The sequence below is a fragment of the Protopterus annectens genome, chromosome 1.part2 (assembly GCF_019279795.1).
Source record: "Protopterus annectens isolate FY-2018-M chromosome 1.part2, PAN1.0, whole genome shotgun sequence".
NCBI lineage: Eukaryota > Metazoa > Chordata > Ceratodontiformes > Protopteridae > Protopterus > Protopterus annectens.
This window is the reverse complement of record NC_056727.1, coordinates 180,127,452-180,142,071: the sequence shown is the minus strand read 5'-3', so window position 1 is coordinate 180,142,071 and position 14,620 is coordinate 180,127,452. Positions and strand designations below refer to the sequence as shown.

General features: G+C 41.5%; 1 protein-coding gene across 1 annotated transcript in view; it reads right to left on the bottom strand.

Annotated features, from left to right (window-relative positions):
* Positions 1-14,620, bottom strand: part of VASH2 (vasohibin 2) — a 1,568,646-nt gene that overhangs the window by 964,549 nt on the left and 589,477 nt on the right. The window lies entirely within an intron of this gene.

Here is a 14,620-nt window from a genome sequence, read left to right as displayed (position 1 = left end):
AGAAATGACCGTCTCTATCAAATTAAACAGAAGAATGAAGGACATAAAGTAGACAGAATGAATGACACCAATAAAAATGTTATTGTTCTGTTATTCTCAGGGGTACCTTCCACCAGCTGCTACTCACAATGCCATAGAGAGTCACACCAATCACTCATTTACCATATTGGTCATATTTCTTACTATTAACTCACTCCTTCCCAAAATCAAAACATCCCTCCGCATCCCATTCCCCCCTAAGTAGTAAGCAAAATATCACTTCCATCACCTTTTGCCCTCAACCTTACTCTATTGCTATAATACCTTACTCTTTTCAGTGACATAAACCCCAACACGGGATCAATCTCCAACCCCTCCTCTACAAACCTAATCACACAATCTGCACCACATCACTCAAACTCACCCATTAAGCATTTAACCTTACACTCAATCAACAAACGCAGCATTCTAAATAAAATAAGGAAATTCCAGGCTTGGATGACCCAATATTCTCCTGCCATAATAACTATCACAGAAACATTGCTCAAACCCCACATCAGCAACAAAAAAATTCTCCCCTTTGGCTACAATATCCTTCGTATAGATAGACCTAACAAAAAAAGTGGGGGCGTTGCCATAATATACTCTATCTGAACCTGACCCCTTTATCCAACCCTCCTCCTATGTTTCACCCTGCAGAACTTTTAGCTGCTAACTGCAAACTTAATGACCATAAAACACTAACAAGAGTGGCAATATATGTGTGTGTGTGTGTGTGTGTGTGTGTGTGTGTGTGTGTGTGTGTGTGTGTGTGTGTGTGTACATATATATATACATACATATATACCTCCCAGTGACAATATTCCTATATTACAACAACTCTCCCGGCCCTTCCATAACATACCCAACAAAACCACTCTCCTAGGAGATGTCAACATCAGTTGGTTATCCCTAACCTCCAACTCACAGATCTCTTTCATAAACTTACACAGCTTCACACAACTAACCTCTGCTCCCACCCAGTTCAACAAACCAACTAACTCCAGTTCTAACACTGACAGGATACACGTTTCTAATCCTGACCTATATTGCCACCCTGATACTCTACCAGACAGACTAGCAGTGAATAGTCTCTAATTTGCATACAAAGATTCCCCCATCTCCATCACAAGCCACAGAAATTCAAAGACTGCTGTATCCTCTCAAACTTCTACCCTGACCTATTCAGTAACATGTTCTCCTCTATTAACTGGTCCTTCCTATCTTACCTTCCTCTAGAGATGAAGCTGTACAAAAATTTAACTCCATATTTCTAAACATACACAATTCTCTTGCCCCCCTCCGAACAATAAGAGTTAAATCTCTCTGCTCCTCTTGGCTATTTCAATCCACACACTCTCTAATGCATACGAGAGACAATGCCTGGAAACTCGCAACTAAGACTAAATCTCCCACCCACCACCAAGTATAAACTACTTTGTAACCTCATCAAAAAATAAGTCAACAACGAGAAGAAAAACTTTTACTTACAACCCCAAACCATGTCAGCAATTCCAAAATATTCTGGAACACAATCAACCAAATCATCCATCCTGGCAACCCCATAAAGTACAGTTTTGTACCTACCATAAATGTAGATGTTCGAAGATCCACATTGCTGCAGTCCTAACACTAGGGTAGTCCGCTGTCCCAGTCGGCCCGAATACCAAAGTATAAGGCTGACGTCGGTCAAGGCGCATTAGTCTGACGTCAGGACGTCAGGGTACAAATGCGCATGACCGACGTCATATCCTCAGTCTTTTCTTGCCCCAGATGTCAGAAGACCCTAAAAAGATAAGGCCAAAACCAAAAAACACCAAACACTCCTGTACCAAATATATGTACAATATATACAAATTTACAAAAGTACAACCCCACCCACACAACCACCCCTAAACACAGAGGGAAGGAGGGAGGTAAATTGGACTGCAGCAATGTGGATCTTGAACATCTACATTTATGGTAGGTACAAAACTGTACTATGTTCTTCATCCCACATTGCTGCAGTCCTAACACTTGGGTAGAATCCCAAAGCAGAGGTAAGGGAGGCTGGCAAATCATAAAGAAGCAGGAGCTGTCAACATGCCCTGCAAAATAGCCGTGGCAAAACCAGCCCTAGATTTAGAGTAGAGAGGAAGGTGGTAATGCTTAGAGAAAGTATGCACTGAACTCCAAGTAGCTGCCTCCAAAATATCCTTAGTTGCCACCCCTTAGAAATGCTGTTGAAGTGGCAGTAGCCCTAGTGGAATGAGGCCTAATCCCAGCTGGAATCTCCTTGCCATGATGGGAATAACAAAATGCAATGCAAAACCCAATCCACTTAGAAATAGTTTGTTTTGACACAGGCTTGCCCTGAGAACTCAAAGCAAAAGAAACAAACAACTGCTGAGACTGCCTAAAATCCTTTGTCCTGCTTAAATAATAACGCAACTGCCTGTGTACATCTAAAGTGTGCAAAATCTTTTCCCCCTTATTTTGGGGATCTGCATAAAAGTAGGCAAATGAATAGTTTGGTTTAAAGCCACACTAGAAACCACCTTAGGCATAAAGGAAGGATTAGTACGTAATGATACCCTATCCTTATGGAAAATCAAAAAGGCTCAACCGCCATAAGGGCCTGCAATTCAGAAACCCTTCTTGCAGAAGTAATGGCCAACAAAAGCAGTCTTCCATGACAAGTATTTCAATTCAGCAGTAGCCGAGGCTCAAAAGGTTGTAGAGTAACTTTCTCCCACACAAAATGGAGATCCCAAGCAGGACTAGGAGCCGTACGTGGGGGTCTTATATTCTTTGCCCTCTAAGAAATTGCTTGAACAAAGGATGAGAAAACAATGGTGGGTCACAATCATAGTGAGCTGAAATTGCTGCAGCATGAATCTTAATGGAAGAGAAAGACAAACCTTTGTCCAATAACTCAGTAAGATATTGAAGAGCCACACTCAAATTAGGCTCAGAAACCTCCAAATCCTTTGCTGCACTCCAAAATAAAAATCTCTTCCATTTTTCAGTACACTTTCCTTGTACTAGGTCTTCTGGCTTCCATAATCACATTCAAAACTTGTTGAGGAAGTTGAGACCTGCTGTGGTTCAAAGCAGAATATGCCAGGCTGTTAGATGAAGAGAGTGAAGCTTGACATTGAGTAGATGACCGTCCCTCTGAGACAATAGGTGTGGAATCAAAGGTAAAGGCCATGGAGGCTTCCTTACCAGACTCCTCAGTAATGGGTACCAGTGTTGCGAGGCCAATCTGGAGCTATTAAAATCATCCTTGGCTTGTCTTGTCTGACCTTTAGGAGTACCTTTGGGAGGAGAGGCAGAGGTGGAAAGGCATACACATGAAGATTTTTCCAACTGAAAGAAAGAGCATCCACTTTCCAAGCTGTGTGATGAAACCTTTTCGTGCAAAACTTTGGCAGCTGGTGGTTTAGTGGAGAAGCGAACAGATCTATGTCTGGAGTTCCCCATGACACTGTCAAATTTCGAAATACATGAAGATCCAGTTTCCACTCGTGGGGATCCATGATTTGCCTGCTTAACACATCTGCTAAGGAGTTCTGTGCTCCTGCAGAAACCTTGCCTGAAGATTTAGTTGCAAGCTGAGCGCAGTCTCCCACAAAATCATTGCTTGCCTGCATAGAGGATAAGAATGTGTTCCCCCTTGTTTGTTGATGTACCACATGACAGTTGTGTTGTCTGTTAGAATCAACACCTGCCCTGGAAGAAGTAACTCCTTGAAAGCCATTAATGCAAACTGGACTGCTAACATCTCCTTCATGTTGATATGTAGATGCTGTAGTCTGGCAGGCCACTTGTCTTGTATCCACTTTCCATTCAGATGAGCTCCCAAGCTATGTCTGAGGCATCTGTCGTTAGAATCTGACTCGCCTCTGGCCGGGTCACAGAGAGTCCCTTGTTTAGGTGACATTCCTGAGCCCACCACAAAAATTCCTTTTGAATGCAAGGTATTACTTGAATGACAGTGTCCAAATCCTGGCAGTGCTGTGTCCATACATTTTGAGATACCATTGCAGCTTCCTCATATGCAGTTTGGCATTGGGAAGCACCAGAATACAAGATGCCATGAACCCTAAGGCTTGAAGGACTGTCCTTGCAGTCAGCCCGGACTGAAGAGATAGTTGATGGAAGTAAAGGGAAAGATTCTTTTGTTTGTCCGGGGTTAAAAGGCCATCTGGGTTGCTGTATTCAGTCTCACACCCAGAAAGCACATGTCTTGAGAGGGTACTAGACTGGACCTTATTTCGGTCACAGAATACCCCAGGCATCTTAGCACTGCTATCACATATTCCAAATGCTGAAAAAGGTCTTCCTTTTCTTGAGCCAGAATCAGGCAGTCGTCCAAGTAAGGATAGATTTGTATTCCTTTTAGCCTGAAGTAAGCTATCACTGGAGCCAGAACTTTTGTGAATACTCTGGGCAGTAGATAAGCCAAAGGGCAATGCAGAGAACTGATAATGGGAATTCCCAGCTCGAAAACGCAGATACTTCCGGCAACTTAGTCTGATAGGCACATGAAGGTAAGCCTCCTTGAGATCTAAAGTTACCATCCAGTGATCTTTGCCCAGCAGAGGTAAAAGCTGTTGTAACGTCAACATTTTGAACTTGGGAATGTCCAGATAAGTGTTGAGGATAGATAAATCCAAAATTGGTCTCCACGCGTTCCCCTTCTTTGGTACTAGGAACAGGCGAGAATAAAATCCTAGGCCCCTTTCTGGCACAGGAACCGGCTGAATGGCCCCTATTTGGAGTAACAGAGAAATTTGCTTGTGGGCCTCTTGTCTTTGTAGAGGAGGAATGTCTGGCATGCCTTTGAAAGGAGGCAAGGTATGGAAATAAAACCTGTAACCGTGGTGAATGATATCCAATACCCATCTGTCTTGGGTAATTAAACTCCAATTTTCTTTGAAAAGTGCCAGCCTTCCCCCCAAAGGTGCTGCCAGACGAGAAGGCTCTGGCAGCTGAAAAGGCAAGTCATTGGGTCTGCTTACGAAAGGACTGACCCCTGCCCTCACCAGAACACTGAGCAGGAGAACTCCCTGTTCTAGGCCTAAAAGAACCTTGAGCTCTGCCCCTACCACATCTAGACCTACCCCTAGACTGGGAATCATAAGAAGGATATGTCCACCCCTTAGTAGGCCAATTTCTACTAAACTTCGGAGGCTGAACCTGCAAAAAATCTTTAACAGTCTGCATAGACTTAGCCTTGTCCTCCATTTTCTTTAAAACTGCTTCCACAGGCGAACCAAACAACACATCAGACTGTAACGGAGCATCCAAAATCCTTGTCTTAACATGCTCAGCTAAATTCTGGTCCCTCAGCCAGGCGTGCCTGCGAAGAACAGAACCAGTGGCAGCCACCCTCGAAGAGGCCTGTACAGTATCAAAACCACATTGCAAGGAATGCTTACCCACCTGTTCAGAAACATGTACTAAATCCTGCAACTCTTTACACTCAATACCTTCCGCCAGAGCATCCACCTTAGACTTCAATTGTGAAAGGAGATAATTTTGGTATTTTAACATGTGGAACTGACAATTCAAAGCCCTCATGGCTAAAGTGGAAGAAGTATACACCTTCTTTCCCCATCTATCCAAAGCCCTTGCCTCTTTATCAGGAGGAACAGGATTTTTAACAACAGAAGCCTTAACACCTTTAGGCCCCTGAGAAACAGTTTCTGGGTCTGCCCTAGGACTCTTAAAAGATACTTATGAGCTTCAGGCACCCTATAATACCTATCCGGTTTAACTGGGGCAGGAGGCAAAGAATCAGGGTTCAGGGAAGCCTCTGCAAAAACATCTTCCACCACATCCAGAACAGGAGGTATAGCTAAAGGCCTATGCTGGGGTAGAAACAAAATTCCCTAAGCCTCTTCCTGGAATCAGAGAAATCTTGACCTTCCCATTTAAAATGCTCCCTCATGGAATGAAGAGTCTCTGAAAAGAAAAATCCTCAGGAGGAGAAGCCAAGGAGTAGAATCATCTACATCAGAATCAGAATAAGGAGGATACTCCTGTAAGTCTTCAGCCAAGACTCAGAAGCCTCCGAACACTGCTCAAAACTCTCAAGCTCAGGTTCCACCCTAGGCCTCTTATCAGGAGGGGGCATAGAACCTCTAATCATAGTAATCAAATCTTCTGCCATTTTAAGCATATGTTTCTTAGGCAGAGACCCTGAAGAACTAGGAGAGACACCCACTGAAGTTAAACCTGGCCTGCCTCTCAAGAAGCCTTGGAAATAGAAGGGAGGGCCTAACCACCTTAGGAAGGGAGGGAGAACAGCTACCTGAGAAGCCCCTTCAGCCTGGCCTACCTCCTGAGAGGACACATCTTGTAACAGTAAAGTCTCTCCCTGAGACTCCAAAGAAACCTCTGGCAGAACCTCCGGCTCCACCGAGCCCTCCAAAGAACCGGCGTCCGGGACAGACGGTTCTTCCAACCTAGGCTTTGCTGCTTTGTCCTTGCGCTTTTTAGAGCGGCGCCGGAGCATCCGACGGCATTTTATAATTACAACGCTTCCCAAAACTCACCTGGCACAGTCTAATCTTCTCTTTATAGTGCGTTTGTTAAATCTAGCACAAGAGCGACATCCAACAACGTCGTGCTCAGGCCCTAAGCAAGGTATACACAAGGTATGGTAATCCCTATGAGGTATCTGTTTCCCACAAGAAATACAGTTATTCACTTTTTCTGACATCCGGTTAAATACTGAGGCAAGAAAAATCCAAAATATTCCCCAACGGGGTACTTAGCCAACTTTGATTCGGTCTGAAACTCCGACTTCAGAAAATTTCAGAACGCCAACCTGCACTCGCAATACTGCTTCTGCATCGGACCATGCGGCAAAAAGACTGAGGATATGACGTCGGTCATGCGCATTTGTACCCTGACGTCCTGACGTCAGACTAATGCGCCTTGACCGACGTCAGCCTTATACTTTGGTATTCGGGCCGACTGGGACAGCGGACTACCCTAGTGTTAGGACTGCAGCAATGTGGGATGAAGAACATCTTCAAACTCCTGTCCAAATAACACTCCCCAAGAAACAGCCACCATACTTAACTCCTACTTTATTGACACCATCAGTAAACTAGAGCAGACTTTTAACTCCACCTACCCCCCACCACCTCTACCCAGAACAACAACTCCTCTATGAAACCTGTTCCAACTAGCTACATAAAATGTCCCCTCCTTAAGCTTAAGCTATGCTGTCCTTGATACCCTACCTCCACTCTTCCTTAAGCTAGCTACAAACACCACATAGCACACCCCATTTCCACCCTCATTAACTGCTCTATATCTGAATCCACAGTTCCCTCACTCTGGAAGAAATTCTTTATAATACCTATCCACAAAGGCGGCAACTCCACTGATCTGTCTAACTACCAGCCTATAGCAATACTGTTCCCCCTCTCTAAAATAATAAGAAAAATGTATACATAAGCAAAAACTGGACTATCTGTTCCTAGAAAACCTACTCACCCCCACCCAACATGGCTTCTGTCCAAATCAGAGTACCACAACTGCCCTTATTTCTTTTACCTACTCTATTTCCCCAGCCTGAGAACAGCAAACTTTGTTTCCTGTCTTTCTAGACTTCTCTAAAGCTTTCAGCACTTCTCTCACACCATACTCCATTTCAAACTCTACGACTTCAGCCACTCTAATTCAACCATCTTCTGGTTTACCAGCTACCTCTTCATCAGACATGAATCTGTTAAATGGCTCTTCTCACTCTCTTCCTCCCCATCAAAATGGGAGTTCCTCAAGGGTCAGTTCTTCGTCCCTTATTGTTTAACATCTTCACTAACCACCTCTACACATCCTGTCCTCAACTCTTCTCTCATTCAATACACAGATGACTCCACTATCCTCTCCACCTCCGATACCCACTCTGACCTGCACACCCTCACCCAAAACTGCTTTGACTCCATTGAAAACTGTCAACTCTATTGAAAACTGTCTCTCTAACAAAACAACTTATACTCAATCCCAAAAAGAACAAACTTCCTCAATCCCAAAAAGACCAAACTTCTTCTATTCCTCCCAAAATCTCTCACTCATCTCAGACCCGCCTTCTCTATATCATCATTTAACATCATCATTTCAATGCTGAAACTCAAACTAAACTTCTTAGGGCCATCATAGATGATCAACTCAAACCTGACCTCCATGTTCACCACTGCATAAAGAAAACCCATCAAAAACTGGGATTACTCTACAGAAATAAAATGTTCCTTACAAAAGAGACTCTGATCTCTCTTGTCTACGCCTACTTTCTCCCCAGCATCCTCTACAGCTCACAAATCTTAACTAACCTACAAGTCCTCTCTACTAACTAAACTTGAAACCACCTAGAACAAAATAGCCAGGTTTGCAGCTTACCAGACCTCTAACTCATCACTGTGTTTCACTCAGGGCTTTTAGAGTTCCCTCACCAACTATCATCTTCTCAACTAGTTATCATTCATCATTCATTCCATCCTCTATAAGCCCTCCTCCTGTGCAGACATCTCCTCTCTCATCTCTTGTTATACTCCAGTCAGAAACGTCAGGAGCTCTGATAAAAAAAACACTTTTTATATATTGAAGGCCAAAATATCTACAGGCCAAAGCCTATATAGCTACTCTCCCGCTCTATCCTAGAACAAGCTTCCCTTGGCCATCAGAAAAATAACTCGTGCATATGAATTAAAAAAAAAAACTCTCAAAGAATAGCTACTAAATACATGGACATGTCACAGTAAACACCTACTTTGAACTATATTATAACTGATACCTGCAAACACTTAAGGAACAAGCAGTAAATGTTCTAACTGCATAATGCCTTATCCCTTCAGCAAAAGGGTCACAGAAACAATATTGTGCTTTCACACCTAAAAATGTGTTCAGACCCTTAAAATGAAAATGTAGTTGCACAAATAGAAATTTAATAATTCATGCCCACTCTTAAATACTGAAATACACCGTGCAAGTTAATAATTTCACTATTTTACCACTTCTCTTATGTACATGCGTTTTCAACGGAGATTCTGGAAACACGCACACAGGTTATAGAAATAAGATAATATAGGAAATTAAGACCTTTCTTCCCTCCCTGTCCAGCTCTTATCTTTATAAGCCAGCAACACAATATATTTAAGCAATGGCCTAGGGCTTACTATGGCTTTTAGAACCTTTCTATATGGAAATAAACTTGGAATAAGCTGGCAGGTGCTGTGAAATACTTTGTAGTACAGGTTTAGGACATGCAAACAACTAAAATAGTAGCTATCTATCTTCCATGTCCAGCCTCGAACTATTTTACTCCATTACCATTACCTCTCTCAAAACATGCACCCCAATATGAATCTCCAAGGCACTAAGAAATTATATCAATGAGTGGTAAAAAGATTTAAGAGTTCACGTAAATGTTTCAAGAACCAACAAGACCAAATTTCAAGTTCAATAACTGTAGACCAATGTTATCATTAAAAGACTACCCAAGGGCTTGCACAACTATATAAATACTGAGCACGTGTGAGCCTGACTGCCATTTTGCAGTAAGCTGTGGAGCTGATGTTTTCTGTACTAAAGCATCTAAATGAAATACCCAACCTGCTTGGCATCTATGTTAGAGAGGGATGAGTGACATGGTGTCAAAAGCGGCAAATCTTAAAGGGCATAGTGTTAAAGGAAGCATGGCCAAAACGACTCGTTGCCAGAAAGAGCTCCAGTTTCTTCCATTTGAGTCCAAGAGGCACCTGGTTGGTACTGGAGGAATATACAGCACTGAATCATCCCTAATGCAAGCATAATTCGGAAAACAGGACAGAAATTAATTTTAGATATTAAAACTTGCTCAAACTATTTCTTATTCACAAAATATAAACTGAGGCATACAGAACATTCTAAATGATATTTGAATAAACCGATTTGTCTGATATTGATAAAAATATTCAAATTACTATGGAAAATGTTTGAAATAAAGTCGAAATTGCATAAAATGAATAAAATAAGAGTAAATGAACGCATTTTCGTTAAGCATGTATTTTTCATATTAAATATATCAGAGTTATCAGTAGTGTATAAAGTGTTTGCATATTTGTGAAGTATTACAGTAAAGTTATTTTGTAAGATACAGCCATTTTAGAGCATATTTCGCAAAGTACAGTATTTCAAAGTGTTTATTGTGCATTTGAATGTTATTACAAGCTCACAGAACAGTTTGCTCATACATAATTACAAGGGCCATATTTTTTGTGTTTGTACATACTTTGTGGGCATGGCAGATGGATTTTGAAAACCCAGTGCACTTGTTTTGACAATAACTGGAGAGTGTTTGAGCAGGAAAACATTTTCATACAGGCTGCATTTCCTGATAAAGATCACCATACAAAGGCATTTATTCTGCTTAATTTAGATGGGTCAGAAGCCATAGAAAGGGAATGTTCATTTGTGTATGCACCTGCTGTCTATGCAGGAGAGGGGGAGAACCGTCATACTGTTCTACTGGCTGAGTCAAGGGAGGACCGAGTGCTTAAAATGCAAATTTAGAGAAATGTGTAACCCACAGAGAAATGTTACAATGGAAAGGCACTTACTTTATACAAGAGATCAAAAGCCTGGTGAAACTTTTGCACCATTTATGACTGACTTGAGGAACATGGCTAAAACATGCAGATTTAGTAATTTAAGGGATGAGTTGATAAAAGACAGACTTGTGTGTGGTATTAAAGATGATACTGTGAGATTTTGCTTCATGACAGTGATTTAACTTTGAATAAGGCCACTGAGATTTATCAGATATACAAGCTCACAGAAAACCACACACATTTGCTTACAAATGAGAGATGCATGCTTCCAATAACTTCCAGAGCTCATGCTGATAGTATGCAGCACGTAGTTAAAAGAAACAGGCCCAAGCACATGGCAGAAACTGTAGCCCCGCAGCATCCACTGGTAAACCCCACAGTTTTCCAGCAAACTCCAGAGTTTGCACAGTCTCAGTGAAGCATAAGAGTGAGTCAGCAAACAGGCATAAGAGTGAGGGTGAATGCTTAGCCAGTTTCACTGCCAACTGTCGTAACTGTGGTGGAAATCATGAATTTAAAAGGAAATTTCAAGAGTGTCTGTACATCAAAAGGCCCACATTCTTATTAAAAGGGAACATTTTAAGTGAGTTGATCAATCAGAAAGCTGCAACCCAACTTTTATGCTGATGATGTGTCAGTGCTTCATGAAACCGTTGATGCAGTAGATTTAAGGGCAAAGAATGAAGTATTTTGTACTATTTGCATGAATGGAAAACCCATAAAGCTCAAAGTTGACACAGGCTCAAAGTGCAATGTTATGTCAGCAGAAACATTTGCTGGAGTGTATCATGGTGAAATGCTCGATTTGGCAAGGTGTGTGAAGCTTGCTGCTTATAGTGGTGAAGAAATTCAAAGTGAAGGCTCAGTAGTGCTTTCATATTATTCTGATGGGAGATGCTATGACTTGTTATTTTATGTGGTCAAGAGACAAGTCCAGTCATTATTAGGGCTCAAGACAGTTGAAAATGGGACTGCTTTAATTTAACAAGAGAGTCCACCAAGTTAGCTTGAAAGACCACTACTTTAATTTTGTTCAGTACATTTTTTTCTACCTATGCTGATCTTTTCAAAGACAAACTAGGGAAACTTCCAGTTGTGTACTCCATGAAGTTAGACCCAGATGTCAGTCCAGTTATCAGGTCAGCTTGAAAAATTCCAGTAGCCATGCAGAACAGAGTCAAAGCTGAGTTAGATAAAATGATGTGACAAGGTGCGATTTGCCCAGTTGGTTCATCAACTCCTACCGAATAGGTTTCATCCATGGTGGTAGCTCATAAGAAAAGCTCAGATGACATCAGAATATGTATTGATCCATGAGATTTGAACAAAGCACTAAAAAGACCTCATCATCCAATGTGCAGAGTCAAAGAAGTTGCAGCTCTGATGCCAAATGCCACTGTTTTTTTCTGTCTTCTGACAAATTCAGTTTGACAAGAAATCCTCATTGCCAACTACTTTCAGTACTCCTTTTGGAAGGTACAGATTTTTCAGAATGCCATTTGGGATAAATTCTGCGAGTGAAGTTTTTCAATCTGCAATACAGCAACTTTTTTTCTGGGTATCCTTGTGCTATTACAGTAGATGACATACTAGTAGGAGGTAATGGTGAAGATGAGCATGACAGAAACCTCAGAAAAGTTCTGGAAAGAGCATGTCAAGTGAATCTTAAGCTCAATCCACAGAAATGCAAATTCAGGCTACAAGAGGTTACTTATTTTGGTCATTTATTTACTAGTTCGGCCCTACGACAAGACCCTTCTAAGCAAACAGCCATTCTTGAAATGCCATCTCCAGACAATGTTCAAGCCCTGCAATGTTTTCTTGGCATGGTTAACTACCCAGGCAAGTTCATTCCAGACTTGAGACAGCTATCAGCACCACTTAGCTGACATGTAAAGATGTATCCTGGTCTTGGTTAGAGCAACAAAGAGAATTTTATGTCCTGAAACAGAGAAGTGCTAGTCCACCAACTCTCAGATACCATGATGTTCACAAGCCAGTTACTCTTACATGTGATGCTTCAAAATTTGGTCTTGGTGCAGTCATTCTACAAGAGGGTCAGCCTGTTGCCTCTGCATCGAGAACTCTTACCCAAACTGAAATACAGTATTCTCAGATTGAGAAAGAGCTTTTGACAATTGTGTTTGAATGTTCGAAGTTCGATGATTATGTTTATGGCAGACCTATCCAGATTGAAACAGACCACCAACCTCTAGTCACTATCTTGAGAAAACCTATGCACTCAGCTCCAGCCAGACTGCACTGCATGATGCTAAGATTGTAAAAGTATAATTTCACTCTTGTCTACAAGAAAGGCAAACTTCTTTATCTCGCTGATACATTATCCAGATCGGCCAGAAACACCACTGAACAGCACGCGACTGAGAACCTTGATTTTAAAGTCATGGAAGTGAGAATTTTTTCTTCCACGTCTTGATGAGCTGAGAGATCATACAGCCATAGATCCAGTTTTACAAAGATTCAACCACTTTATCAATCAAGGATGCCCAAGGATCAAGGCAATCCAGTATACCTCAAGAAGTGCAACCTTACTTTCCATAGAGATGAGATTTTGTCTGACAATAGTATCATTGTGAAAGGTCTGAAAGTAATTGTTCCAAAGTCCTTGCAACAAGAGTACATTACTATCTTGCATTGTGGTCACCCAGGAACAGACTCTACCAAGAGGGACGAGAGGACTAGGATTTTGGCCTTATAGGTCACAAGACATTGAGAGAGCACTTTTATCTTGTTCTGTATGTAACAGTACTAAGCCACATCAACAGAAAGAACCACTTCAGCTAAACCTGACTCCAGAATACCTTGGGTGACAGTAGCCACTGACATTTTCAAGTGGAACAGTCAATATTATTTGGTGTGAGTAAATTCCTACTCCAATTGGTTTGAGATTAACCTACTTCCTAACCTAGCAATCAGTACTATCATTACTAAGAAGTGTCATTTTGCAGTCCATGGTAGTCTGCACAAAGTTATTTCTGACAATGGCATGTAGTTCACAAGCCAATAGTTCAAAAGATTTGCCAAAGAATGGGACTTTACTCATGTTACGAGTAGTCCTAAGTATCCACAATCAAATCGTCCGGCAGAATGTGCAGTTCAAATTGAGACAATAGTGATGTTTTACTGAATCTCTTGAATCTCAGAAATATTCCTTGTGATAAACATCTTGGTTCACCTGCTCAGAGACTTCTGTTGAGACAAACCAGAACCACATTACCAATCACTAGTAAATTGTTGGTTCCATGTGTCAAGAACAGGTCAGTGAAAACCAATCTGTTTAAGAAGCATTTAACCCAGAAGTTCTACTACGATAAGACCAGCAAACCACTCAATCCATTACGAGAAGCAGAAGTGGTAAGGATGCAAGCATCCAAAGGTCATCACCAGACTGCAGTCATGAAATGTATTTGCCCAGAGCCGAGATTGTACATTGTGGAATCACAAGGAGCAGAGTTTAGGAGGAATTGGAAACATTTGATGCCAGTGTTCAAGCCTATACCACAGCACAAAGCCTGTGAGAAAGACTATCTCAGAGTGAGTTGTCCAGTGTTCAGTTCCAGAAAATATTCCCATTCCTGTGATGAATCCAGAATTTCCTGATAAGAGTTGTTCACCGAAGACTGTCCCTGTTGCTAAATTCAGTCCAGATTGTTATGTTACCAAATGCTGTCGTATGTCCAGACCATGTAACAGATACATGGCAACTTGGAAATTAGCATTGTGTTTTGTTTCTAATGTCTATAAATATGCATACTCCAATGTTGCTTTTACTAAGGGCAATATTTAAGAGGGAGGAAGTGAATTGATGTGTGTATATGTATCTTTAAGAAGCTATCCAAGGGCTTGCACAAGTGTATAAAAACTGAGCACATGCGAGCCTGACTGCCATTTTGTAGTAAGCTGTTGAAATGTAAAGCATGTATGTCTGTAAGGTCTGTCTGCTAATCAGTTTGTTTATATTTTATGATGCTGCTATCCATCCTGATGTGTTT